This window comes from Monodelphis domestica, chromosome 6 (genome assembly GCF_027887165.1).
Source record: "Monodelphis domestica isolate mMonDom1 chromosome 6, mMonDom1.pri, whole genome shotgun sequence".
Taxonomy (NCBI): Eukaryota; Metazoa; Chordata; class Mammalia; order Didelphimorphia; family Didelphidae; genus Monodelphis; species Monodelphis domestica.
This window is the reverse complement of record NC_077232.1, coordinates 198,604,905-198,632,779: the sequence shown is the minus strand read 5'-3', so window position 1 is coordinate 198,632,779 and position 27,875 is coordinate 198,604,905. Positions and strand designations below refer to the sequence as shown.

General features: G+C 36.5%; 1 pseudogene; it reads right to left on the bottom strand.

The window, feature by feature from the left end:
• Positions 1 to 1,908: 1,908 nt before the first annotated feature.
• LOC100022794 (serine/threonine-protein phosphatase 6 regulatory ankyrin repeat subunit A-like) overlaps positions 1,909 to 27,875 on the bottom strand; it is a 29,513-nt pseudogene continuing 3,546 nt past the window's right edge.

Sequence of the window (27,875 nt, the reverse complement as noted above, 5' to 3'; positions counted from 1 at the left end):
GGAAGCCATGAAAAGCAGGAGAGATCAAACCAAAAAGGAAAATCAAAAGGTATTAGCTGAAAACCAGTCATTAAAAACTAGAATTGGGCAAGTAGAAACCAATAATCTCATAAGACAGCAAGAAATAATAAATGCAGTCAAAAGAATGACATATTAGAAGGCAACACAAAACATCTCATTGAGAGGGTGGTTGATCTTGAAAATAGATCTTGGAGAGACAATTTGAGAATTATAGGCCTACTTGAAAGCCTGGGGGGAAAAAAACAGAAACCTTGACATCATATGACAAGAAATTATCCAAGAAAACTGCACTGATGTTCTTCAACAAGAGGGCAAAATAGACATTGAAAGAGTCCATAGATCACCTGCTACATTAAATCCTCAAAAGACAACCCCCAGGAATGTAATTGCCAAATTCAAGAGCTTCCAAGATAAGGAGAAAATATTACAAGAAGCCAAAAAGAGACAATTCAGATATCAAGGAGCATCAATCAGGATTACACAGGATCTGGCAGCCTCCACACTAAAACATCTCAAAGATTGGAATATCACATTCAGAAAGGCAAGAAAATTGGGCCTTCAACCAAGGATCACCTAACCATTAAAATTGACTATATACTTCTAGGGGAAAGAATGTGCATTCAACAACATAGAAGACTTCCAAATATTTGTAAAGAAAAGATAAGAACTAAATAGAAAATTTCATATTGAAATACAAAATTAAGAGAAGCATGAAAAGGTAAATAAGAAAGAGAGGGATCTATTTTTCCTTCAAGGGCCTCAATTAAGGTCAAATTATTTATATTCCTATATGGAAAAATGTTATTTGTTACTGTCAAAAATTGTATGCACTATTATATTAGTTAGAAGAATTATTCATTGGTAGAGACTGGAATACTAAGTGGTCTAAAATCATATGCAAAAAAGAAAGAAAGAAAAGGGGAGAAGGGAATAGAAGATGGCACCAAGAGAAACTTGAAGGATTAAGAAAATTAGGATAATCTATACTCACAATAAGGTACATGGGAAAGGGAGGGGAAGAATACTATTATAAGAAGGAGAGGAAGAAAGTTCTAAAAGGTAATACTCAAACCTTACTCTCAGTGGAATCATTTCCAAGAGTGAAGAGCATCTAGATCCACTGGAGTAACAATTTCTATCTTATCCTGTAGGGAATTTAAGAGGGTAAAACTAAGAGGGTGAAGGGTGAGGAGTTAAAAGAGGGAGGGAAAGATAGGGGGAAGGGAATTTAATAGACTCTAAAAAAATAAAAAGGGAATAAAAAGGGAGGGGCTGGAAAGGGAAGGTGGGGAGGGAAGCAATATTAAGGAGGGAGAGTGCATGGGATATCTTTAAAAGACCCCAAAGAAAAATAAGAGGAAAATAAGAATGGGGAGAAAGGACTTCATTTTTTAGAAATATTAAAGTTTGGTATAGATAAATTTTCAATTAACATATTCCAGTTTCCACAAAAAGTTATTAGACTAAAAAACCTTTAAGTTATTTGGTCTTTTAGCAATTTGCTATGCAACCATGCCTACTTGTACCAAACTCTTGTTGCCTTCAAATTCTATTAGTTTAATTGATAAGATTTAAATGTAGTGTCCTTTTTTCTTGTTTGTCTACACAGACCAGAATATTTAGTGTTCCAAAATTGCACCTTCCACCTCAAAACCAAATGAAACAGTCGTTTAGATGATCCTTTTAGTTTTGAATTTCAAGTCCACTTCAAGGCATTAGGCAAGTAGCTCCTTTTGTAAAACTTGTGTTTAAAAACTCTTCCTCTACATCTCAATGTGTGGATCATCCTCCATTAGGTCTTTTCTTTTAAGCTGATCTTGTTTTTGAACACTGAATGCTTTTTCATGAAAAAACCCTTCTTTTAAACATTAGGGAGTCAGTCTTCACACATCCACAGAAGCCTGTTAGTAAGTCTCCAAATCAGAACCATTGAGTTTGTCATCTTCTGTGTAAAGATAGCCATCTTCCCTGCTAATGTTGTTGAAATTGCAATAAGAACTATGTTCACTCCACATGAGTGGAGTCAAAGGTCACCGTTTTTGAGGTCTTAGAGTAATGGTTATTGGCACTGAATGTTAGGGATTATATTGTGTTACTTGATGAAATAGGCATCATGGTGGCCAGAATGAGGGCTAGACAATCAGCCACATCCTTATTGGGAGCACAGGCCAGAGCTGGAGTATACCCATTTTCATCCACAGCAAGCCCACTTGCACCTTTCCCCAAAAGTTCTTGCACTACGACTGTGAATCCATTTTGGGCAGCAACATGTAAGGGTGTTTGCAAAGCTGCACTGTTTGCATTGATGAGGTTTCTATCTGTTATCTTTTCCAGGATTAACAAGGCACTAGTTTCATGACCCTTATGCATGTCAAATGGAGAGCTGTGTTTTTACTCTTGTAGAGTCAAGTCTGCATTAGCACTAGTAACCAGCATATCAACAGTATTTGTCTGTTCATTTTCGGCAGCCATCATTAGAGGTGTTTTCCCTGAAGAATCTACAGAATTCACTTGAGCATTATGGCTGAGGAGCGGCTGTAAACACTGGGCATGATCTGTAAAGGCATCTGCATGAAGAGGGGTTCTTTGTTTTTGTATCCATTGAATTTACAATGCCAGTGCCCAATATATCAATTAACATTTCATCAGCACCTTCATTGTCATTTATCACGGCACAATGTAATGGGCTGAAAGAATTTCCTTCCATTTTCTTAAAGACTTCCTGTTCCAAGAGAAGTATGACACAGGTTTCTTGTCCATTATAGCAGGCCTAGTGAAGCGACGTATAGCCATGATTATCTGCGATGGCAGGAATGGCTTCTACAGATACTGCTGCCTGTAACAGTGCTCCAAGAACACCAATCTGACCACAGGCTGCTGAAAAGTGTATAGATGTTTACTGTCCCTCAGTAAACACTTGTCCCCATGTTGAAGCAGTGCATCTACACATTCTTCAAGGCCTATAACTACTCTTCTATGCAATGCTATCCTTCCCTATTTATCTTTGGGATCTATGTTTGCTCCTTTGTTCAATAGTGAATAAATACAGTCGGTGTGTCCATCCAGAACAGAAAACATCAAGGGAGTCTGTCCATTTCCATCTTGAATGTCCACTGCATTCTGTGGCTCTGCATTCCCTATTAATAACTGTAAACACTCAGAATGACCATTGGTTGCTGAAGCATGTATAGGTGTTCTCTTCATAGCATAATCTTTGACTAAGATTGATGCTCCCTGATTAATGAGCATGTCCACACACTCAACACAGCCTTTAAATGCTGCTAGGTCTAAGGGTGTTCTTCCATTGTTGTTTTGTACATCAAGATCTAACAAAGATTGTACCAACACTTCTAGTGCTTGATGATGACCACGATAGGCAACTAAGTACAAAGGGCTTATTGGTGCTCTGTTATCTAAATCATTTGGCATATCCATACCCAAGGTTTCCATTAGGACATCTAAGGGAGTTTCACTGGCAATAAATTCTAGACACAAAGGATGACCATAAGCTGCAGAATAATGAACTGCATTGTATACTTGCTTGTCATAGATTCCTGGATTTGCACCATTTCTTAGTAAGTATTCCAGGTACTTGCCATCTGTATCTGAGGTTGCTGCATAGGGCAGGGGTGTGAAGCCTCTCTCATCCAGATCATTCACTCTGGCTCCTGATCCCATGAGAGCAAGCAGGCACTGGTAGTTACAGTTGGCTGCAACATAAAAGAGTGACATTCTCCCAAATTTGTCCTTTTTGTTGAAGTCTGAGTGGTATTGAGTAGAAGATTTAGGCATTCCAAATTGCAGGGGTCGGGGGGGGGGGGGAAGGAAAGCAAAACAAGTAGGGTGATTAGGGGGACTACTTAAAGAAAGAACATTGGTGTAGAAGGAAATAGTGAAAGAGGAAATGGCAGGAAAAGTTGAGAAAATCAAAATGCTGGGGAATACACAGGAAGTAAGTAAGGATAACTTTGAATGTAAATGGAATGAACTGACCCATAAAACAGAAGCAAATAGCACAGTGGATTAGAAAACAAGATCCTACAATATGTTGTCTACAAGAAACACACATGAGGAAGAGAGAAACACACAGGGTAATGGTCAAAGGCAGGAACAAAATCTATTGGACCTCAACTGAGAAAAAGAAGACAGGACTTGCAATCATGATATCTGACAAAGCCAAAGTAAAAATAGATCTGAGTAAAATAGATAGGGAAGGTAATTACATCCTGATTAAAGACAGTATAGGCAATGAAGATATATCAGTAATCAATATGTATGCACCAAATGACATAACATACAAATTTCTAAAGGAGAAACTAGTGGAGTTGAAGGAGGAAATAAATAGTGAAACTATACTAGTGGGAGACCTGAACCTTCCTCCATCAAATCTAGATAAATCAAACCAAAAAATAAATAAGAAGAAGGTAAGAAATGTGAATTAGATCTTAGAAAAATTAGCTTTAATAAATATGTGAAGAAAAATAAAGAGGGACAAAAACGAATACATCTTCTTTTCAGCAGTACATGGTACATTCACAAAAATTGACCCTGTACTAGGACATAGAAACATGGCAAACAAGTGAAAAAGAGCAGAAATAATAAATGCAACTTTTCAGAACACAATGCAATAAAAATAATAATTAGTAAGGGCACATGGAGAGCCAAAACAAAAATCAAAAATTAATTGGAAGTTAAATAATATGATTCTCCAAAATCAGTTAAAGAACAAATCATAGAAACAATTAATAATTTCATTGAAGAAAATGACAATGGTAAGACATGCATTCAAAATCCATGGGATGCAACCAAAGCAGTACTCAGGGGGAAATTGATATCATTGAGTTCATATATGAAGAAAATAGGGAGGGCAGAGATCAATGAATTGGGCATGCAAATCAAAAAACTTGAAAGGGAACAAATTAAAAATCCCCAGATTAAAATTAAATTAGAAGCCCAAAAAATTAAAGGAGAAATTAATATGTTTGAAAGTGAAAGAACTATTGATTAGTAAATAAGGCAAGAAGATGATATTTTGAAAAAAAAAAAACAAATAAAACAAATTGAGTACTGGCCAATCTAATAAAAAAAGGAAAGAAGAAAACCATATGAACAGTATCAAAGATGAAAAGGGAGAACTCACCTTGAATGAAGAGGAAGTTAAGGCAATCATTAAAAACTATTATGCCCAATTATATGGCAACAAATATGGCAATCTAGGTGATATGGATGAATCTTTACAAAAATATAAGTTGCCTAGATTAACAGAAGAAAAAATAGAACACTTAAATAATCCTGTATCAGAAAACTAAATTGAACAAGCCATTAAAGAACTCCCTAAGAAAAAATTCCCAGTTCCTGAAGAATTCACAAGTGAATTCTATCAAACATTCAAAGAACAACTAATCACAATATTATACAAACTATATGATATGATAAGCAAGAAAGGAGTTCTACCAAATTCCTTTAATTGCATAAATATGGTACTGATTCCAAAGTCAGGCAGGTCAAAAACAGAGAAAGGACTCTATAGACCAATCTCCTTAATGAACATATATACAAAAATCTTAAATAGAATATTAGCAAAATGATTCCAGCAAGTGATCACAAGGGTTATCCATTATGATCAGGTGGAAGTTATTCCAGGAATACAAGGATGATTCAATATTAGGAAAACCATCCACATATTTGACCATATCAACAAGCAAACAAAAAAAAATCACATGATTATCTCAATAGATGCAGAAAGAAGCCTTTGACAAAATACAACACTCATTCCTATTGAAAACACTTGAAAGTGTAGGAATAAAAAGGACTTTTGTAAGAATAATAAACAGTATATACCAAAAACAATCAGCAAATATTATCTACAATGGGATAAATTAAAAGCATTCCCAATAAGATCAGGAGTGATATTTAACATTGTACTAGAAACTCTAATAGTAGCAATCAGAGAAGGAAAAAAATAAAGGTATTAAAATAGGTAATGAGGAGACCAAGATAAATAATCCTAGAATAAAGACTCCTAAAGAATAAAGTAAAAAGCTAGTGGAAATAATAAACAACTTAAGCAAAGTTGCAGGTTACAAAATAAATCCACATAAATCATCAACTTTTCTATATATCTCCAGCACATCTCAGGCAAAGAGTTAGAATGAGAAATTCCATTTAAAATCACCCTAGACAATATAAAATAATTAGGAATCTATCTGCCAAGCAAACACAGGAACTATTTGAACCCAACTACAAAACACTTTCTACACAATGAAAACTAGATCTAAATAATTGGAAAAAATAATAATTGTTCTTGGGTAAGATGAGCTAACATAATAAAAATGACAATTGTACCCAAATTAATTTACTTATTCAGTGCCATACCCATTGAACTACCAAAAAAACTCTTTTACTGAATTAGAAAAGACCATAACAAAGTTCATTTGGAAGAACAAAAGATCAAGGATATCCAGAGAAATCATGAAAAAAAAATGTGAAAGAAGGAGGCCCTGCAGTCCCAGATCTCAAACTATACTATAAAGTAGTGGTCATCAAAACAACTTGGTTCTCCTAAGATACAGAAAGGAGGATCAGTGGAATAGACTTGGGGTAAGTGACCTCAGTAAGACAATCTATGATAAACCCAAAGATCCAAGGTTTTGGGGGAAAATCCAATATTTGATAAAAACTGCTGGGAAAATTGGAAAACAGTATGAGAGAGATTAGGTTTAGATCAATATCTCACACCCTACACCAAGATTAAACTCAGAATGGGTGAATAACTTAAATATAAAGAAGGAAACTATAAGTAAATTAGGTGACCGCATAATAGTATACTTGTCAGATCTATGGGAATGTAAAGAATTTAAGACCAAGCAAGAGTTAGGAAAAAAAATACAAAATGTAAAATAAATAATTTTGATTACACAAAATTAAAAAGTTTCATGCAAACAAAACCAATGAAATCAAAATAAGAAGGGAAGTGTTTTGTACAATTGGGAAAAATCTTCATAACAAAGAAATCTGACAAAGATCTAATCACTCATATTTATAAAGAGTTAAATCAATTGTACAAAAATAAATCAAGCCCTTCACCAATTGGCAAATGGGCAAGGGACATGTATAGGTAATTTTCAGATAAAGAAATCATAATTATCAATAAACACATGAAAAAGTGTTCTAATTCACTTATAATTAGAGAAATACAAATCCAAAAAAACTCTGATGTACCACATCACCCCTGGCAGATTGGCTAGTATGACAGCAAAAGAAAGTAATGAATGATGGAGGGTATGTGGCAAAATTGGGATATTGATGCACGGTTGGTGTTGTGAATTGATCCAACCATTCTGGAGGGCAATTTGGAACTATGCCCAAAGGACACTAAAAGACTGTCTGCCCTTTGATCCAGCCATAGCACTGCTGGGTTTGTACCCCAAAGAGATAACAAGGAAAAATACTTGTACAAGAATATTCATAGCTGTGCTCATTGTGGTGGCAAAAAATTGGAAAATGAGGGGATGCCCTTCAATTGGGGAATGGCTGAACTAATTGTGGTATATGTTGGTAATGAAATATTATTGTGCTCAAAGGAATAATGAATTGATAGAATTCCATGGGAACTGGAACAACCTCCAGGAATTGATGCAGAGTGAAAGGAGCAGAACATTATACACAGAAACTGATACACTGTGGTAAAATCAAATGTAATGGGCATCTCTACTAGTAGTAATGCAAATCAAAACAACTCTGAGGTATCACCTCACACCCAGCAGATTGGCTAACATGACAGCAAAGGAAAGTAATTAATGCTGAAGGGGATGTGGCAAAGTAAAGACACTAATGCATTGCTGGTGGAGTTGTGAATTGATCCAACCATTCTGGAGGCCAATTTGGAACTATGCCCAAAGGGCAATAAAAGGCTGTCTGCCCTTTGATCCAGCCATAGCACTGCTGGGTTTCTACCCCAAACAGATAATAAGGAAAAAGACTTGTACAAAAATATTATGTTAATAGTTGCTCTCTTTGCAGTGGCAAAAAAATTGGAAAACGAGGGGATGCCCTTCAATTGGAGAATGGCTGAACTAATTGTGGTATATTTTGGTAATGAAATACTATTGCGCTAAGAGGAATAATGAACTGGAGGAATTCCATGGGAATTGGAACAACCTCCAGGAATTGATGCAGAGTGAGAGGAGAAGAACGAGGAGAACACTGTACACAGAGTCTGATAAACTGTGATACAATCAAACGTAATGGACTTCTCTACTAGCAGTAGTGCAATGATCCAGGACATTTCTGAGGGACTTATGAGAAAGATGCTATCCACATCACAAGGAAAATCTGTGGGAGCAGAAACACAGAAGAAAAACAACGGCTTGATTACATGGGTTGAGGGGGATATGATTGGTGATATGAACCCTAAATGATCACCCTAGTGCAAATATCAATAATATGGAATTACACCAAAGACATATGTAAAACCCAGTGGAATTGAGCATTGGCTAAGAAAGGGGTTTGGAGGATAGGGAAAGAACATGATTTTTGTAATCCTGCAAAATGCTCTAAATTAATCAATTAAATAAAATTTGAAAAATATTCAGAAAATATTAACTCTATTCATTCCATAGGTAATTTCAAAATCAATTATATCCTCTTATTCCTATATAGTACTATCCCTTTAAGATATTTTCCTTTAATGAGGAGTTGTCTCCTCAAAATTCTAAGAGAAACAGTTATTCTGACTCAGTTCTGAGACTTTTGTTCATTTTGAACATGACACGGGAGTAGAAACACAGAAGAAAAACAACTGCTTGATCACATGGGTCAAGGGGGATATGATTGGGGATGTAGACTCTAAATGATCAGCCCAATGCAAATATCAATAATATGGAGATAGGTCTTGACCAATGACTTATGTAAAACCGAGCGGAATTGTACACCAGCAATGAGAGAGGGTTTGGAGGAGTGGAGGGAAAGAACATGATGTTTTTTTAAGCTTGGAAAAATACTCTAAATTAATTAATTAAATAAAATTTAAAAAATAAACATAAAAATTTCAAAACAAGAAAAGTAAACTCTAGGCTAGAGAGTTTGTACTTTGAAAGGAACTGTACTACCTTGTTTTATGGGTCCAATGCATGCTAAGATTCTTCATTTAATTGAAAATCTTACATACTAGCGAACATTATTATTTAATAGGTATTTCTTATACCGCACGAGCAGGCTATGACAACTACAGAGGCATCTCACTACTCTCCACTGCCGGAAAGATCCTCACCAGTGTTATACACAAGAGACTCCTGTCATCTGTTTCAGAGCAGAACCTGCCTGAATCACAATGTGGCTTCCGACCAGATCGTAGCACCATCGACATGGTCTTCACAGTGAGGCAAATGCAGGAAAAATGCCTTGAGCAGAACCTGAGTCTCTACATTGTCTTCATAGACCTGACAAAGGCCTTTGACTTAGTGAACAGGGATGCATTGTGGGTGATTCTCAGCAAGCTCAGTTGCCCAGCAAAATTCGTCAAACTGATCCAGCTCTTTCATGTCAACATGACAGTAGGAGTCCGATCTGGTGGAGAGACTTCCGATCGCTTCAACATCTCCAATGGCATGAAATAAGGCTGTGTCCTCACTCCAGTACTATTCAACCTATACTTCACCCAAGTATTACGACATGCTGTGATGGATCTAGACCTGGGCTTCTACATCAAATACCGACTGGATGGCTCACTGTTCGACCTTCGCCGCCTGACTGCAAAAACAAAGACAACAGAGAGACTCATCCTAGAAGCTCTCTTCACAGATGACTGTGCTCTCATGGCCCACCAAGAAAATAATTTCCAAACCATTGTGGACAGGTTCTCCACCACAACAAAACTGTTTGGCCTGACTATCAACCTCAGCAAAACAGAGGTGCTGTTCCAACCTGCACCAGGGAGGCCAACGAACCAGCCGTGCATTACAATCGATGGCACGCAGCTTTCTAACGTCAACACTTTCAAGTACCTGGGCAGCACCATCGCCAACGATGGGTCCCTAGACCACGAGATTAATGCCAGGATCCAAAAGGCCAGCCAGGCACTTGGGCGGCTGCGCTCCAAAGTCCTCCAACACAGCGGTGTAAGCACTGCGACGAAGCTCAAAGTGTACAATGCAGTGGTCCTCAGCTCGCTCCTGTACAGTTGTGAAACATGGACACTGTACCGGAAGCACATGAAGCAGCTGGAGCAATTCCACCAACGCTCCCTCCAGTCAATCATGAGGATCCGATGGCAGGACCGAATCACCAACCAGGAAGTCCTCGACAGAGCCAACTCCACCAGCATCGAAGTCCTCAAAACCCAGCTACGATGGTCTGGACACGTCATCCGCATGGACTCACAGTGAATACCAAGACAGGTATTCTACGGTGAACTGTCAGCTGGACTCAGGAAACAAGTCCGACCAAAGAAAAGATTCAAGGATCAGCTAAAGTCCAACTTGAAGTAGGCTGGCATGACACCAAAGCAACTAGAACTCGCTGCCTCTGACAGAAGCAGCTGGCAACCCACATTAACCATGTCGCCACCATCTTTGAAGATGAGCGACGTCTTGCCGCTGCCCGTGAACGCCGACACCAGGCCACAGCCAACCTCCCGTAACAACTGGCGTCCCAGGCCCCATGTGCCACAAACTGTGCGCCTCAGCCTTTGGACTCCAAAGCCACATGAGGGTACATCAATGGATGATAATGCACAAAGACAATAGTCATTCTCGGTAACCGAGAGACTACCACTAAGACTAAGATTTCTTATACAAACATATCTAGGCATTTTGAGATTTATATTAGGTTTATCAGAGCTACCAGTATCACAACTTGTATTCTGGGGAGCCACTGTTAATAACTAAATTGCATTAATGAAAGAAAAGAGAAGCACTCCACTGACAAGAACAAGCAAGAAATCTGGACAAAGACTGATGTGGTAGCTAATGTTTGGTGTAGAAAAGGGGAATGATTCACACTGGAGCTTCTTAGAGCAAGAATGAGTGTGATTTGGTGAATTGCTGAGAGACTTTATGCCACTTGGGGAAATGGCATTGATTTAGTGCAGTTATTTTTTAATTTTATGTATTTTTATGCCTTTATTTTTTATTTCCATTTGCATATGCCTTTCACATATGCTGAATTTGTGTAAAACAAGACCCTATTGTACTTAAGCATAGGAATTACATGGCAAAGTCTGTGTTTTAGGAATATAATTTTTATAGCTACAACAGCTATATCCAAATTGCTATGGGTCTTCTCTTAGTTTGATTGAGAACCCAAGAAAACCAATCAATATGCAAACTACACAATGTAATCCCTGCTCTTGTCATATAACCAGTGCCTTTTTATTCCTAATTATACTTTTTTTATTTGTTGTCTGCCTTCTTGGAAGATGTATACAGATGGGATAAAGATGTGCAATTTGGTGGGAACAAAAACTCAGCCCTGTTTTATGTACACCTAGATTAAGCTTCACATTCATACTCCCCAGAAATCTTGACATCTTTGCTCTATTTCTCTACTCTCCCTACATCCTGCAGATGAGATATAAGGAAATTGTGTCCCCTTTTCTGGGAAAATTAATATTCTAAACTCTGGTACTCCATCCTGGGGCTGAACTGCACTACTTGAGATGTGAGTGAATATCTAATAGCTTATCAACTTCTATGTCTAGCTGGGCTCAATCCTTGCAGTAGGAATATTGGAAGTGGAATTATCTACTGCAATAGGAATTGTAAGTTTATCAAGATTACTATTACATCTGAAAGATGCCTGAAAATCACATTCTCTATGACTCCACTGACCCTTATTGTGACTTTCCAAAACAAAACTCTCTCATCCTGATGTCTTTCCCACATATTTATTGTCTCCTCATATTGAATTGTTTGCTTTTTTGAGAGCAAGGACTATCTCATTTTTATGTTTGTAATCCCTAGAGGCTGGCACTGAGCCTAGGGAATAATCAAGAGTTGATGAAAAATACATAATTTAGTTCATTTCATTTTTCATTTAGAAATTTGTAGCAAAATTTCAGGTGATAAAAAATGAAGGCCTGAAGTTAGGTAGTGGCAATTTGAATGAAGAAAAGGGGATGATTAAGAAAGATTTCAAGTATATTGAATCGCCAGAAGGACCTTGTAATTGATAGAATGAACTGTGGAGTTCAGATAGAGAGGCTCGCTGAGATAAAGAACTAACATCAAAAAAAGAGAGTGTTGGTTGAATGGTAAGATTTGGGCATTGATTAGTGAATTTATGAAAGTGAATAAAGTCTATATAAAGTGTGGGGAAAGAGGAGAACACATATGACAAAACTGCTATTTGGGGGAAGAAAGAAAATAATGAATGAATATAATCAAGTTGATCCATGATCTCCATGATGCGATTATTAATACATACAATGTGAATTATAACCATTTCTGCTTGTCCATCCTGTATGACCTTCGTCTATGGTCTCCCATAAATAGGATATAATTCCAAACTGCTTTAAGTATTGTCTTTGTTCTCTTTGAGAGCCCAACAGAACATTCAAGCTTTATAATAGTAATCCTTGTTCTTTTCACATAATCAGTCCTTTTGATTCTTAATCATATTTTTTCATTTGTTGCCTTCCTTCTTCTCCATAATTCCTTGATTACAAAACACTTTAATCTGCTGATTTTCACAATGCTTATGGATCTTTGCATGATCCTCACTTTTACTTCTTTAGTGTGATAATTAAAATGTTTGGGAGCAAGGGAAATATATATATATCAATTATGACCTCTGAAATATGTTTTCTACTGTGTCTTGGTTTTATATAAATATAAGATGGTCGCCAGGGAATATATTCCCAATTTATGAATATACCCAAGCCAACTGGGTTTTATAGAGAAATTTAATTTATAATACACTGATTAATCAATAGAAAAAGAGAGAAAGGAAGAAAGGAATAAGAATGAATAAATCAGTCAGTTGGTTTTATCACTCACCCAAGATCTCTCTAGGTAAGGCTTCTCATGCCAACCTCAGGCTCCACCTTCAAGAGAGCCTCCTTTCAAGAAATGTTTCCAGAGAATTCTCTTCCTTCAGAGCCAGCCTTCTCTCCTGGTCCTCCAACAGAGCAACCTCCTCAGTCCTCCTTCAGAGCCACCTCGCTCAGAGCAAAACCTCTCAGAGCAAAAAACTCCTCCGAGCCAAAACCTTTCAGACTCTGCTATCTTTAAGGAAACCATCTAAGTCCCTTCCCCTCAGTTCTCACATCTACCAATCACTGTCGATGTCTCCCCTGTGCCAATAGTGGCTCTAGCTTAACCCAGGACCACTCAGAGGTCTATGGCCTTTGCACATGTCTGTTGCAGGTCATATTCTCAAATAATTAAATCTTGATCTTTGCTGCAGCCCTTCCTAAATCCTGTTAGACTGAGTAGGGTAGAAATTGTAAGTTCTAAGACCTGGTTCTGTCATTCCAAGTATCTTTATTGTATCAATTCTAAAATCAATCATAACTCAAAGAACTTCCTGTTCTATGCTTAAGCATAGGTCAAAGCCCTTTCCATTGTTTAGCAAAAGGTTTTTGTCCTAAAGTAGTCTTAAGTAGGGAGGAGAAGGACCCTCCCATGCCAAGGGTTTTCACATTCCAATAGAGTTCTTACTATCAGTCATACTAACTTAGAAAATTATATCTTAACATTACTTATTTATTTTATTTATTAATATTTAATTTATTTTATTAAATAGTTCTCAATTACATTTTAATTTGGTCCCCATTAGGGATATTGCTCTACACTGAGCCTGAGGGAAGTTTGACATGTCTGTCTTATATGATTAATATGCATTCCACAGTCAATCAAAAATACAGTTTACAGAACTTTTGAATAAACAGTATATAATTATTTTTCATACTTGAAATTTTTTATCAGTACCCTAAGAAAAGAAATGTGAATTTTTTTAATTTATTTTTATTTATTTTTTTTTTACTTTTTAAATATTATTTTATTTGGTTATTTACAAACATTATTCATTGGAAAAATGATCATTATCTTTTCCTCCCCCCACCCAATCCCACCACTTCTCCCATAGCCGGCGCAAAATTCCACTGTGTTCCACATGTGTTCTTGGTTCGAACACATTTCCATGTTGCTGGTTTTTGCACAAGAGTGTTCATTTCGAGTCTCTCCTCAGTCATTTCCTCTCAGACCCTGTAGTCAAGCAGTTGCTTTTCTTAGGTGTTTTCACTCCCACAGTTTATCCTCTGCTTGTGGATAGTTCACAGATTGTTCAGAGACATTGCATCCTCCCTAGTGGAGGAGTCCATTACGTTCGATCGTACCAAAGTGTATCAGTCTCTGTGTACAATGTTTTCCTGGTTCTGCTCCTTTCGCTCTGCATCAATTCCTGGACGTTGTTCCAGTCTCCGTGGAATTCCTCCACTTTATTATTCCTTTTAGCAGAATACTATTCCATCAACAACATATACCACAATTTGTTCAGCCATTCCCCAATTGAAGGGCATCCCTTTGTTTTCCAATTTTTGGCCACCACAAAGAGCTCAGCTATGAATATTCTTGTACAAGTATTTTTCCTTATTATCTCTTTGGGGGTACAAACCCAGCAGTGCTATGGCTGGATCAAAGGGCAGACAGTATTTTATCACCCTTTGGGCATAGTTCCAAATTGCCCTCCAGAATGGCTGGATCAGTTCACAACTCCACCAGCATTGAATTAATGTCCGTACTTTGCCGCATCCCTTCCAGCATTCATTACTTTCCATAGCTGTCATGTTAGCCAACCTGCTAGGTGTGAGGTCATACCTCAGAGTTATTTTGATTTGCATCTCTCTGATTATAAGAGATGTAGAGCACTTTTTCATGTGCTTATTAATAGTTTTGATTTCTTTGGCTGAGAACTGCCTGTTCATGTCCCTTGCCCATTTATCAATTGGAGAATGGCTTGATTTTTTGTACAATTGGTTTAGCTCTTTGTAAATTTGAGTAATTAAATCTTTGTCAGAGGTTTTTATAAAGATTACTTCCCAATTTGTTGCTTTCCCTCTGATTTAGTTATATTATAGTTATATATATATATACATATATATATATATATATATATTGGTTTTGTTTGTACAAAAGCTTTTTAATTTGATGTAGTCGAAATTATTTATTTTACATTTTATGACTCTTTCTATGTCTTGCTTGGTTTTAAAGTCTTTCCTTTCCCAAAGGTCTGACATGTATACTATTCTGTGTTTACCTAATTTACTTAGAATTTCCTTCTTTATGTTCATGTCAGTTACCCATTTTGAATTTATCTTAGTGTAGGGTATGAGGTATTGATCTAATCCTAATCTCTCCCACACTGTCTTCCAATTTTCCCAGCAGTTTTTATTGAATAGTGGATTTTTGACCCAAAAGCTGGGATCTTTGGGTTTATCAAAAACAGTCTTACTGAGGTCATTTACCCCCAAGTCTATTCCACTGATCCTCCTTTCTGTCTCTTAGCCAGTACCAAATTGTTTTGATGACTGCTGCTTTGTAATATAGTTTGAGATCTGGGACTGCAAGGCCCCCTTCCTTTGTATTTTTTTTTTCATTATTTCCCTGGATATCCTTGATCCTTTGTTATTCCAAATGAAGTTTGTTTTGATTTTTTCTAAATCAGTAAAGAAATTTTTTGCAAGTTCTATGGGTATGGCACTAAATAGATAGATAAGTTTGGGTAGGATGGTCATTTTTACTATATTGGCTCGTCCTACCCATAAGCAGGTAATATTTTTCCAATTGCTCAAGTCTAGTTTTAGTTGTGTGGAGAGTGTTTTATAGTTGTGTTCATATAGTTCCTGTGTTTGTCTCGGGAGATAGATTCCTAAGTATTTTATTTTGTCTAAGGTGATTTTGAATGGGATTTCTCTTTCTAGTTTTTGCTGCTGAACTATTTTGGAGATGTATAGAAATGCTGATGACTTATGTGGGTTTATTTTGTATCCTGCAACTTTGCTAAAGTTGTTGGTTATTTCAATTAGCCTTTTAGTTGAATCTCTAGGATTCTTTAAGTAGACCATCATGTCATCTGCAAAGAGCGATAGCTTAGTCTCCTCCTTGCCTATTTTGATGCCTTCAATTTCTTTTTCCTCTCTAATTGCTACTGCTAGTGTTTCTAGTACAATGTCAAATAGTAGAGGTGATGATGGGCATCCTTGTTTCACTCCAGATATTATTGGGGAATGCATTTAGTTTATCCCCATTGCAGATGATATTGGTTGATGGTTTTAGATATATACTGTTTATTATTTTTTGGAACGAACCTCCTATTCCTATGCTTTCTAGTGTTTTCAATAGGAATGGATGTTGTATTTTATCAAAGGCTTTTTCTGCATCTATTGAAATAATCATGTGATTTTTGTTGGTTTGCTTGTTGTTATGCTCAATTATGTGGATGGTTTTCCTAATATTGAACCAGCCCTGCATCCATGGTATAAATCCTACTCGATCATGGTGGATGACCCTTCTGATCACTTACTGGAGTCTTTTTGCTAGTATCCTATTTAAGATTTTAGCATCTATATTCATTAGGGAGATTGGTCTATAATTTTCTTTCTCTGTTTTTGATCTGCCTGGTTTTGGAATCAGTACCATGTTTGTGTCATGAAAGGATTTTCGTAGAATTCCCTCTTTGCTTATTATGTCAAATAGTTTGTATAGTATTGGGATTAACTGTTCTCTGAATGTTTGATAGAATTCACTTGTGAATCTGTCAGGCCCTGGGGATTTTTTCTTAAGGAGTTCTTTAATGGCCTGTTGGATTTCATTTTCTGATATGGGATTATTTAAGGATTCTATTTCTTCTTCTCTTAGTCTAGGCAGTTTGTATTTTTGTATATATTCATCCATATCGCCTAGATTGCTGTATTTATTGCCATATAATTGGGCAAAGTAATTTTTAATGGTTGCCTTGATTTCCTCTTCATTGGAGGGAATATCCCCTTTTCATCTTTGATGCTGTTAATTTGCTTTTCTTCTTTCCTTTTTTAAATTAGATTGACCAGTACTTTGTCTATTTTGTTTTTTTCAAAGTACCAGCTTTTACTCCTATTTATTAGTTCAATAGTTCTATCACTTTCTATTTTATTAATTTTTCCCTTAATTTTTAAGATTTATAGTTTGGTTTTCTGCTGGGGGGTTTTAATTTGATAGCTTTTGAGTTTTTTTTTAATTTGCATTTCCAATTGATTGATTTCTACTCTCCCTAGTTTGTTAATATATGCACTCAGGGATATGAATTGACCTCTGATTACTGCTTTGGCTGCATCCCAAAAGGTTTGAAAGGATGTCTCACAGCTGTCATTTTCCTTGATGAAATTATTAATTGTTTCTGTGATTTCTTCTCTAACTAAATGATTTTGGAGTATCATATTGTTTAATTTCCAGTTAAATTTTGATTTGGTTTTCCACGTACCATTACTGATCATTATTTTTATTGCCTTGTGATCTGAAAAGGCTGCATTTATTATTTCTGCTTTTCTGCACTTGTATGCCATATTTCTGTGACCTAGTGTATGGTCAATCTTTGTGAATGTGCCATGTGGTGCTGAGAAGAAGGTGTATTCCTTTTTGTCCCTATTTATTTTTCTCCATATGTCTATTAACTCTAATTTTTCTAAGATTTCATTCACTTCTTTTACCTCTTTCTTATTTATTTTTTATTTGATTTATCTAAATTTGAAAATGGATGTTTCAAATCTCCCACTAATATTGTTTTACTGTCTATTTCTTCCTTCAATTCTCCTAGTTTCTCCATTAGAAATTTGGGTGCTATATTATTTGGTGCATACATGTTGATTAGTGATATTTCCTCATTATCTAAAGTCCCTTTTAACAAAATATAATTACCTTCCCTATCTCTTTTATTCAGGTCTATTTTTGCCTTGGCTTTATCAGATATCATGATTGCAACTCCTGCTTTCTTTCTATCAGTTGAGGCCCAGAAGGTCTTACTCCCTCCTTTAATTCTGACCTTGTGGGTGTCTACCTGCCTCATTTGTGTTTTTTGAAGACAACATATTTTTGGATTCTAATCCATTCTGCTATTTGTCTACGTTTTATGGGTGAGTTCATCCCATTTACTTTCAAAGTTATGATGGTGACTTGTGAATTCTCTGGCATTTTGATATCCTTCCCTAATTCTAACCTTTCTTCTTTAGCTCTAACCTTTTAATCCAGTGATTTACTTTGAATCAGTCCCCCTTGTCCCCTCCCTTGATATGTTTCCCATTCTAGCCCCTCCCTTTTTGTTCCCTCCCCCACCCCCTCTCCTTCCCTCACCTTTTGTTTTCCCTCCCCCCTACCCCCCTTGGTTTTCCCTTCTCCGTTCCCTTCTTGGGTAAGATAGAATTCAAGATCCCAATGGATCTGGATGTTTTTCCCTCTAAGAGTTGATTTCCCTGAGAGTTAGGTTTAAGTGAAAACTCTCTTCCTCTCCTTCTTATAGGAGTTTTCTTCCCCTCCCCTTTCTGTGTGAATCTTTGTGTGAGAAAGATTATTCTATTTGATTTTTCTTTTCCCCCTATTTACACATTAAATTTCCATATATTAATATATATAGATTGATATAAATGTAGTCCTTATAGAAGAGAGTTTGAATAAAAGAAAAGATAACAATTTTCTCCTTTTCCCTTTCCATCATATTTACCTTTTCAGGTATTCCATGCTCTTTGTTTTTCTATATCGAACTTTCCACAGAGCTCTGGTCTTTTCTTTGCAAAAAGTTGGAAGTCTTCTATTTTGTTGAATGCCCATACTTTCCCTTGGAAGTATATAGTCAGTTTTGCTGGATAGATGATTCTTGGTTGAAGACCCAGCTCTCTTGCCTTTCTGAAAATCATGTTCCATCCCTTACTATCATTCAGAGTGGAACTTGCAAGGTCTTGTGTGACCCTGATTGGCATTCTTTTATATCTAAATTGTCTTTTTCTGGCTTCTTTTAGGATTTTTTTTCTTTTGCTTGAAAGCTTTGGAATTTGGCAATTACATTCCTGGGAGTTGCCTTTTGGGTATTTATTGTAGAGGGTGTTCTGTGAGCTCTTTCAGTGGCTGTATTGCTCCCTTGTTCTAGAATTTCTGGGCAATTTTCTTTGATTATATCTTGTATTATGATGCCAAGTTTGCTGTTTATTTCTGGATTTTTTGGTAGTCCAATTATTCTTAAATTATCTCTTTTTCCTTTATTTTCTAAGTCTGTCACCTTGTTGGTGAGATATTTTATGTTCTCTTCTAATTTCTTGATCTTTTGGCTTTGCTTTATTGATTCTTGCTCTTTTACCTGCTCGTTGTCTTCCAGTTGCCTAATTCTGACCTTTAAAGCCTGGTTTTCCTTTTCATTTTGGTCAAACTGGTTTTGTAGTTGCGTGAAATTCTTTTGCATTAATTCCCACTGTTCCTGCCAGAAGGCTTCCATCTTTTTGATCCTTTCCGATTCAAATTCTTCAAAAGTTTTTGGAGAGTTTCCATTTCCTTTGGAAGTTTTTGGCGCATTTGCTTGTGTTTCCTCTTCTATCTCCTCTGTATTTTGTATTTTTGCTTCATAAAATGTGTCCAAAGTTGCCCCCTTCTTGTTTTTCTTGTTGTTTTGAGGCTTTTTTTGATTCTGTGCTGTTTGCCATCTCTATCTGAGTGAGGGGGGCTGGCTCTTCTGTTATCTGTCTGGTGTTCAGTGGCTTTAGCCCCAGGCAAATTGTCTGTCTTCCCCAGGAAGCCTGGAATTGCTGGTGTTTCGGTGTTTCAGTGTTACTACCTTCCTCAGTTCCCTCCCGATGCTTCTCTGTTGCCTTACTTCTATGCTCTGAGCCTGGCTTGACACTCTCAGATGTATTTCAATGCCTTTGCTGGCCAGAGGTGCCTGCATTCTGAGGGGGACGGGCCATGGCTTCCAGGAGCTCCAAGGGCTGGTGATAGGATTAACCTCAGACTGAGTATGCCCTGAGGCAGAGACCTTTGGTGAGACTCAGATGGAAGGATCTGGTCAGGGGGCTACAGGCTCCCCCAGTCTCTCTCTGTTTCCCTGCTGTTCAGGTGGCCCCGTGACTGGCTCAGGTTGTTTTCAGGGTGTGGCCTTCAGAATAGCCGGCTCCTGAGGCCCTTTTGCCTGCCCTGAGTTTCCTGCTGCTGCCTCGGATTCAGCGCTCTGGGTTGGGGGGGATGTATCCTGGGACCTTCCTTTTGCCTACCCCTTAGATCCGAGTGATCTTGGGTTCTGACTTTTGTGGGGCCGTACCTTTTGATCCAGGTCTAGGAGGAGTGTTCCCAGGGTCTATTCTGTTGTTTGTTTTGAATTCCGGTGTCCTAGGAGCATTCAGTTTGAGATCGGTAAGGAAGGGTTTCTGGAGCTCTGAACTTTAGCTTTCTCTAAGCTGCCATCTTGACCAGAAGAAATGTGAATGTTAAAGCATTTTGTTGATCAGATTTATGTCTTGTTATAATATAGAGTTTGAACAACATTATTTCACCACTTTTTGTTCCTTCTTACTCCAGATACCATATGGAGGAACTAAAGGAAAGTAGAAGAAGTTTCAGTAAATATCACCCTGAATGTTGATTCATTTAAAGTATAATAATAATAAAAACAATAAATACCTAATTTTTATATAGTACTTATGTACCAGGCACTATGCTAAGCTCTTTATGTTTTTCTCATTTGATCCTCACAACAATCCTGGGAGGTAGCTGTTATTATTATCCCCGTTTTCATAAAGGAGAAACTGAGGCTTATAGAGGTTAAGCGATTTGCCCAGGGTCACACAGTTAATAAAGTGTCTGAGGTCAGATTCCAGTGTAGATCTTTTATTTCCAGGTCTCTGACTATTTTCTGGGCCTTCCAGCTTCTCCTCAAAGCCTGTAATCTGAAAGACACCTATAATCAAGGAAGATTCAAGGATGAATTATTGGACCTGACTATATACTGATAGTGGAGAGGAATATCACTGAAAAAATCCATTATTTCTGTAGCATAAAGTCCAAAGAGTTTTGGATTTGGAGTCTGAGGATGTTGAGCTTGAGGTTCTTTAACTCATTTCTATGTGATTCTGGGCAAGTCACTACCCTTCTGTTAGTCTCAATTTACTCACTTACAAAATGAGGAATTTTGACTGAAAAAAGGTTCCTTTTAGCTCTTATCATATGAGCGTAATTAGAAAAGTTATTCTTGATAAAAAGCATTTGGTTTTCTAGAAATTGCATAATGAAAATAATTTGCTTCATAAAATCTAACTCAAAAGATAATTTCTTTCTTAAGTGAACCAGTGATACTGAAGCATTCTTATTATAAAAATCATGACCTTTATAAGGATGGCCTCACTGGCAATATTCATGCATATCTATTTTCTCCTTTCAGAAACAAGTGTAATTTCAAAGAGAGTAACCTTTAAAATGTTTATTTAAGTAAAACTGGAAAGCCAGTATTTTTAATAAATAAAAAATTAAGCACATGGTTATCAATTCAAATATATTTTCCCTTAAGAATGAGCAAAATATGCAAACTTTTTTTCTTTTTTAGAAATACCTGTTAAATAAAGGTTTGGCTTAAATTCTAGCTGAAAAATATACTCTCTGTCAGTTACCTCTGAAGCATCTATCAAAATGTTATGTAGAATCTTTTTTTTTCTTTTTGTGGGAAGGTGAGAATGATGTTACCAGCAAAGAGTGTTTTTCATCTCTTAAATACTTTTTCTAATTGCAATAAAACTATGCTTTAGACTGATTTAAAAACATTTTAAAAATTTTTTTAATTTAATTTAAAATGACCTGGAAAACATTAATAGGTGGCAAATTTTCCTATCTCCAAACAGGAGTGATATTCCAAAAGAACATTAGCTCTTTTGATAAATATTTTAGATAATAGAGGAAAGATTCTAGTATTGAGATGAAGACAGTAGGCTACAATAATAACAGCAGATAGTGAGTTCTTCTGCCAAGCAAAAGACAATGCTAAGAAGATAGGATTCATAGGTTTTTAGAAGTCTCCTAATTAAAAAATATATTTATGTAATCCCCAGGGAAAAGAGCAGCAATGATCTTTAGATATCTCCAGCTGCAAAAAGGAAAAAAAATAATTTTTATTAGCAGAGATGCCAGTAAACTTAGTTTCTAGTCCATATTCCTACTTTGCTCCCTGGCTTTGGGCAACTCAGTTTCTTTAGGACTGATCCTCCATCTGCAAAAATGGACATTAATATAATACTGCCTAAAGAGTGATATGAGAAACAACAGGTTTCACCAATGAGTAGTACTATTGACAAGAAGGCAATATGGCAACAATTGAGAAGGTATGCAATAAAGAATGAGCTGTTTGTTCAAAGAATGAAAGAATACAAGCAAGATGATAAAAGGGTGGTGATAAAAGAAGAATGCTTTGAAAATGGTCTGTGCATAAATTCATAAGAACCCATTAAGAAGTAAGAATTTAAAAGCAACTTTTATTAGTTATTAATTGAATAAATATTCCAACCATATTCCAAATCCAGTACCATTCTTGTGCTTGCATCCATGTATATGCCATTAAATTCCAACCACAAACATCTGCCATTTCATAATTTCCTTTTGTCAAGGTCCATCTTCCTTTAGTTAAGTTAAATCTCTTTTCATCTGGGTCATTTTCCATGAATATATTTATATCACGCTTTGGGTTGGCAAAATCCCATCTTTCAAGCTCCTTTTACCTCTAGCCATATCATAGCTTCAATAATAAATTTCTAATGATTCTCACCTCCTTTACACTATTACCTTGTGTTCCATCTCATACATGCCTCTTTTCATTTTTATCCAAGGTAGTGTGGATTTGTGTGTGGTTGTCATATATAAATTTTGGTTTAATTTAATTAAATTCCACACACAGAGTTACTAGTTGCTTCTAAACGCCTCCTTGCTCAGTATACTTATACTCTCAGTTCCTCATCTTAGTCACCTTGGATTGGTGACCCAGAACTGAGTAAGTACAGAAACTCCAGTTGACACTCATTCCCTTCCACATTTAGGCTCTGTGCTCAATTTGGAACCTGTTCTTGCCCTCATGCACTTTCTGTGATGAGTTTCTCACCTCCCAATCAGAAAGTGGTTCATCATTAGTCCTTTGTGATAACACTAATTCACTCTATAATAGCTCCAAATTAACACTAATTCTCCATACTACCTGCTTCTGACCAGGCTCTTTTCTTAGTTTCTATAGATCTATATTTCCCTATGCCAGCTGGGGTTGGAAAATTTACTCTGTGATTTTCCTCCCTGAATTTCCTCATCAGAACTCATTTCATTGATCTATTTAGATATTTGGGCTTCTGTTTGTTTTTGTTTTGGGGATATGGGTAGGGTGGCTGCATTTCTTCTTACTCTGCCATCTTTGTTCCCCTCAAGTATATTTTAAATTAATCTTTCTTGTAAGCATTCAGTTCTTAACCATCCTTTCAGTAGTATGCTTTTTAGCATGCTATATTTCATAAACTTTGATTGAAAATTCTTTGCCTATTAAACCCCATTCATGAATTTTTCAATGAATAAAAGTATAATCATATCACAAGCATTTCTAGATTTACATGGACCTGACAGCTTGTCTTTGAAAGATATATTAATATTCTTCCTGGATTATTCCCCAGCATTTCTCTGGGAAGTGTCAGAAACTGATTTATTCCTAGCTTTTACCTCAATATAAGATCAATTTCTCTTCTTTGAAAATAAACTAAAACTTCCGATCGGATGTGGACACAAGGCATATTGGATACTAAGTGAATGAAACCGGGAAGTCATGATATACTTGACCTAATGGTTACCATTTCCTCCTTCTCTTCCTATCACAATGAGTTGTTATTCACTCTATAATTCACAGCACTAAGAGAGGATTATTACTTTCATGACAAAAGTGGTTCAGAACAATACAGAAGTAACCAAATTCCGGAGACATTAAGTGATTTTCCCAGGGCTACATAGATTAAAAATGGGCAGAGATGGGATTCAAACTCAGTTCCCCCACATTAAATTCAGTGCTTTCCCCCTCACTATACCATTCTGCCCCTTCAATTTATAAATATAAATATATATAAACATATGTATATACATAAATATATAAATATAAACATTTATGCTGTAATGAAAGATTCCAGTGGCCAGAACTATGCCATTTTGTCATATTGGACAGTTACTTTTCCCTTAATGTCATGTGAAGCTCCAAATGATTCTAGCAATTCTTGTCCACATCCAAGATTTTATTATTCTTTTGAGAATGGAATATTTCCCTCTGACCTAACTTAATTTTAGTGTCTTCTCTTTGTTAACTATTTCATCTTTATTTTTACATAGTTTGCTTTATTTGTATTTGCTTGTATGTGGTATTCCCAGTTACATTATGTAATTTCCTTTGGGGCATGGGCTGTATTTTGCCATTTATTGTATCTTTAGCACTTGGCACATGTATGGCACATAGTTTTGATAATTGTTAATTGTTGATAAATGTTAATTGGTTGATTGGTTGGTCTTACTACGGTACCCCATTAATTGCCAATGGTGAGGTCTCACTCATGAAAATGTCAGCATAACCCAGTTCTTCTCAGTGGCTCATGTTTACTATTCCTACTTCCCCTCCAGTTTCCCTATTCTCTCAACAAATTTCACTTGAAACTTTTTGTCAGGTGCTTTTGAACAACAATATTCTGGCAATGTGAGTTTTGTTACATTTTCTTTTTTTCTTGACAGAATAGCTTCCTCTTTAGCAACTGTTTGTAACTTATTGCCTCCTCCATTCCTTCACAAAAAAAGAAGGGAAAACCAAAAATCAAAACAAAACAAAACAAAATCATTTCTTTTGACTATAGACTTTCTTAGGAAAAGATGGAGCATCTCTAGGCAATATTAGTGTGAGAAATGGCCATCTCTTCATTTCTTAATCAGAAAAAGTTCATAGTCTATATGGTTTGAAGAATTTACAGCCTTTTTTCTTGAAATCAGGCCATTTGTCCTCTAGTACTGAGAATTCCTCATTCTCCAAGATTTTACTAATATAAGTGAAAAGTGTTCAAAACCCACAGTTTTTAGTTGTCACAGCACCCATGGGAGAAGTTAATACATGAACAGTGAATTGAATTTATTGAGAGCAGTTAAGTGCCTTTTTATGCTATCTATTTATTTTGAATTTCAATTCTCTATTTGCTATTTTCTTCTAACCTTTCCAATCTAAAGATTATTTTTCTTGGCAGAGTTGAACAGGTCTTCCTTTTCATCGATATTATTATGATTGCCATGATAGCATTCTTTTATACATCCAGATAACTGGTCTTATTGTGCATTTTTTTCCTACTCCTTTTTCAATCCAACTTTAACCGGGAGATCATAAGGACAGTTTGGTAGTGAAGTGAATAGTCAGGGAGGGTCATCTACCTGAGTTCAAATCTGACCTCAGACAATTAATAAAGTGCAACCCTGGGGAGTTCACATAACTTTGTTTGCCTCAGTTTCCTCCTATGGAAAATTAACTTTTGGAAGAAATGGTAAAATACTCTAGTATCTCTGCAAATAAACTCATTTCTATATGGGCTCACAAAATATTAAGATACGATTGAAAAATGACTGATTTTTTTTAATTGGGGGGGGCACTCTTTCCTTTTAAAGCAGTTCTTCATTCCATTTTGAAATATAGGAAAGAAAAGGAAAGCAACTGCTTTACTATTGCTCATCTTGGCTCCAAGCTGCCAGCCTCAATTTCTGTGCAATGAATCAAGTCCCAATCCCTAGTCCTGTATACCACTACTCAAAATACCTGCCAGTCAACCCTGAGTATCCCTCTGCAGAGCTGAGAGTTCTAGGGGCTATCCTTGAAGTCAAAACATTCTAATATGGAATGTAACCATCAGGAGGGGAAATATTTTTAGGAATAGAAAACAAGAACAAGGGAGTCCTTCTTCATAAGAGGGCACACTTACATTGTTAAAGGGAACATATATATGCAAACTGCCCAAGAGCATCTCGTAATAAAAAGGAATTTGTCTGGCACAGATGGACTGCTTCCAAGTACTCTGAATGAAAGGGCAACACCTACCCATATTAATATAGAGAAGTCCCCTGGGACTACTAGAGAAAAAGGGAAGTCAGGAGAAAGCAAAAATTTTAGTAAGAAATGGAGGAAAACAGGATAATTTTCAGGATGGATGGTAGGGGGATGAAGAAGGTGACATGATAATAAAGAGATAAAATAGTCAGAGATGAACAAAAAGTTGTAGCAAGAGAATAGCTGAAAAAAGAGCTTCTGCAGGAAAAAGGATAGAGGAAAGACTCAATTCACCTGAGACAACTTTAAAATCTATAGGCCAGGAGAGGAAAGAGAGAGAAAGCATTCAGAAAATCTAATGGAGAGGCAGACAAAAGGAAATAAGAATAACAGGGGTCTCTACAGATTGGAAGCTGAGACCTAAGAGTATGTAAAATAAAATGAAGGGAAGTAACAGAGAGCCCAAGATGTGGAGAAAAGCCAAAATGCATGGAATCAAAGGAGCAAAGAATGGGGAGGTTCAAAGGCAGGCTTGAAGAACTGAAGAACTGAATATAATCTGAACAATAAGGGTAAAGTTCAACTTAAATTAGAAACACAATACAGAGAGCAGAAGAGAAGGTGACAGATATAGCTATGGATTTTGGAGATTTTAGACAAGGGTTTGTTGCAGTTTATATAGAAATAAGACTTAATGCAGTGGAAGAAATCTATTGTGTTTGGGCCTCTTCATATTTGTTGGAGGGTCTAGTCACTACCAGAATGAAATAGATAAGCAAGTTTAAAACATAAGAGAAAAGATATAAGGTCTGTAGTAGAAAATGCATAATAGTGGCTTTAAATTAAGGAGGTTAAAAGCATAAGATGTATGAATGATTATGCTTTTCCATATAATAATTATTTACCAAAGAAAATTTAAAAATGGAAATGTGATTTGAGACAGCCTAGAGTCAGGAAATCAGGCCTGACCTTGGGCACCTCACTTAACCTCTATTTGTCTGTTTCCTCATCTGTAAAATACAAATAATAAAAGCATGTCCAACCCTGGATTATTATGAGAATCAAATGAGATGACATAGGTAAAGGCTTAGAATGGTGCCTGTCACAGAGTAAGCATTACAAAAAGGTGAATTATTAATATTTTAAATAATAAGCATTCCTAGCTACAAGAAATATGATTTGAGCATGCAGCTAAAATACAGTCTTGGTTTAGGAAATAACAAAAAAAGCTAAATATGGAGTTCTTCTGTAAGAATACAAATAGAAGTGTGCTTCCAGGAATCTGAGCTATCATCACTGTGTGCTTTTTCCTCAATCTATGCACCTTATAAAGCAGACACACTTTCTGAAGGTGAGTGATTCTTGTCTGAGATCTCTGAGCGATCCATCCTCTCTTAAGGGCTTATCCAACACATTTATCCCTTGCTGTGGTTACATAACAGGATTGTTTACTTTTTTGGTTCACAAGAATTTAAGTTCTTTCAGATCAGGGATTGTCTTATCTTTATATCTTTGTATCCCCAGGCTCAGCATAGAGCCTTGTATATAGTAAGGCGCTTAACAATGCCTTTACAATGGAATTGAAATGTCACTTACTGGAATTAATCTCATGTCTTTCCTCTCTTGGTTTTTGTTTGGGTTTCTGTCTCTCTGTCTAAATCTCTGTGTCTGTCTGTTTCTACTACTCCATGTCTGTCTCTGTGTCTCTCTCTCCTTCTCTCCTTTCCTCTCTTTCTCCCCCCCCCCCATCGTCTCTGTCTGTCTCTTACACACACACACAAACACACACAGACCATTAAAATGTATGAACTGGTAATTATAACCTCCAAAGT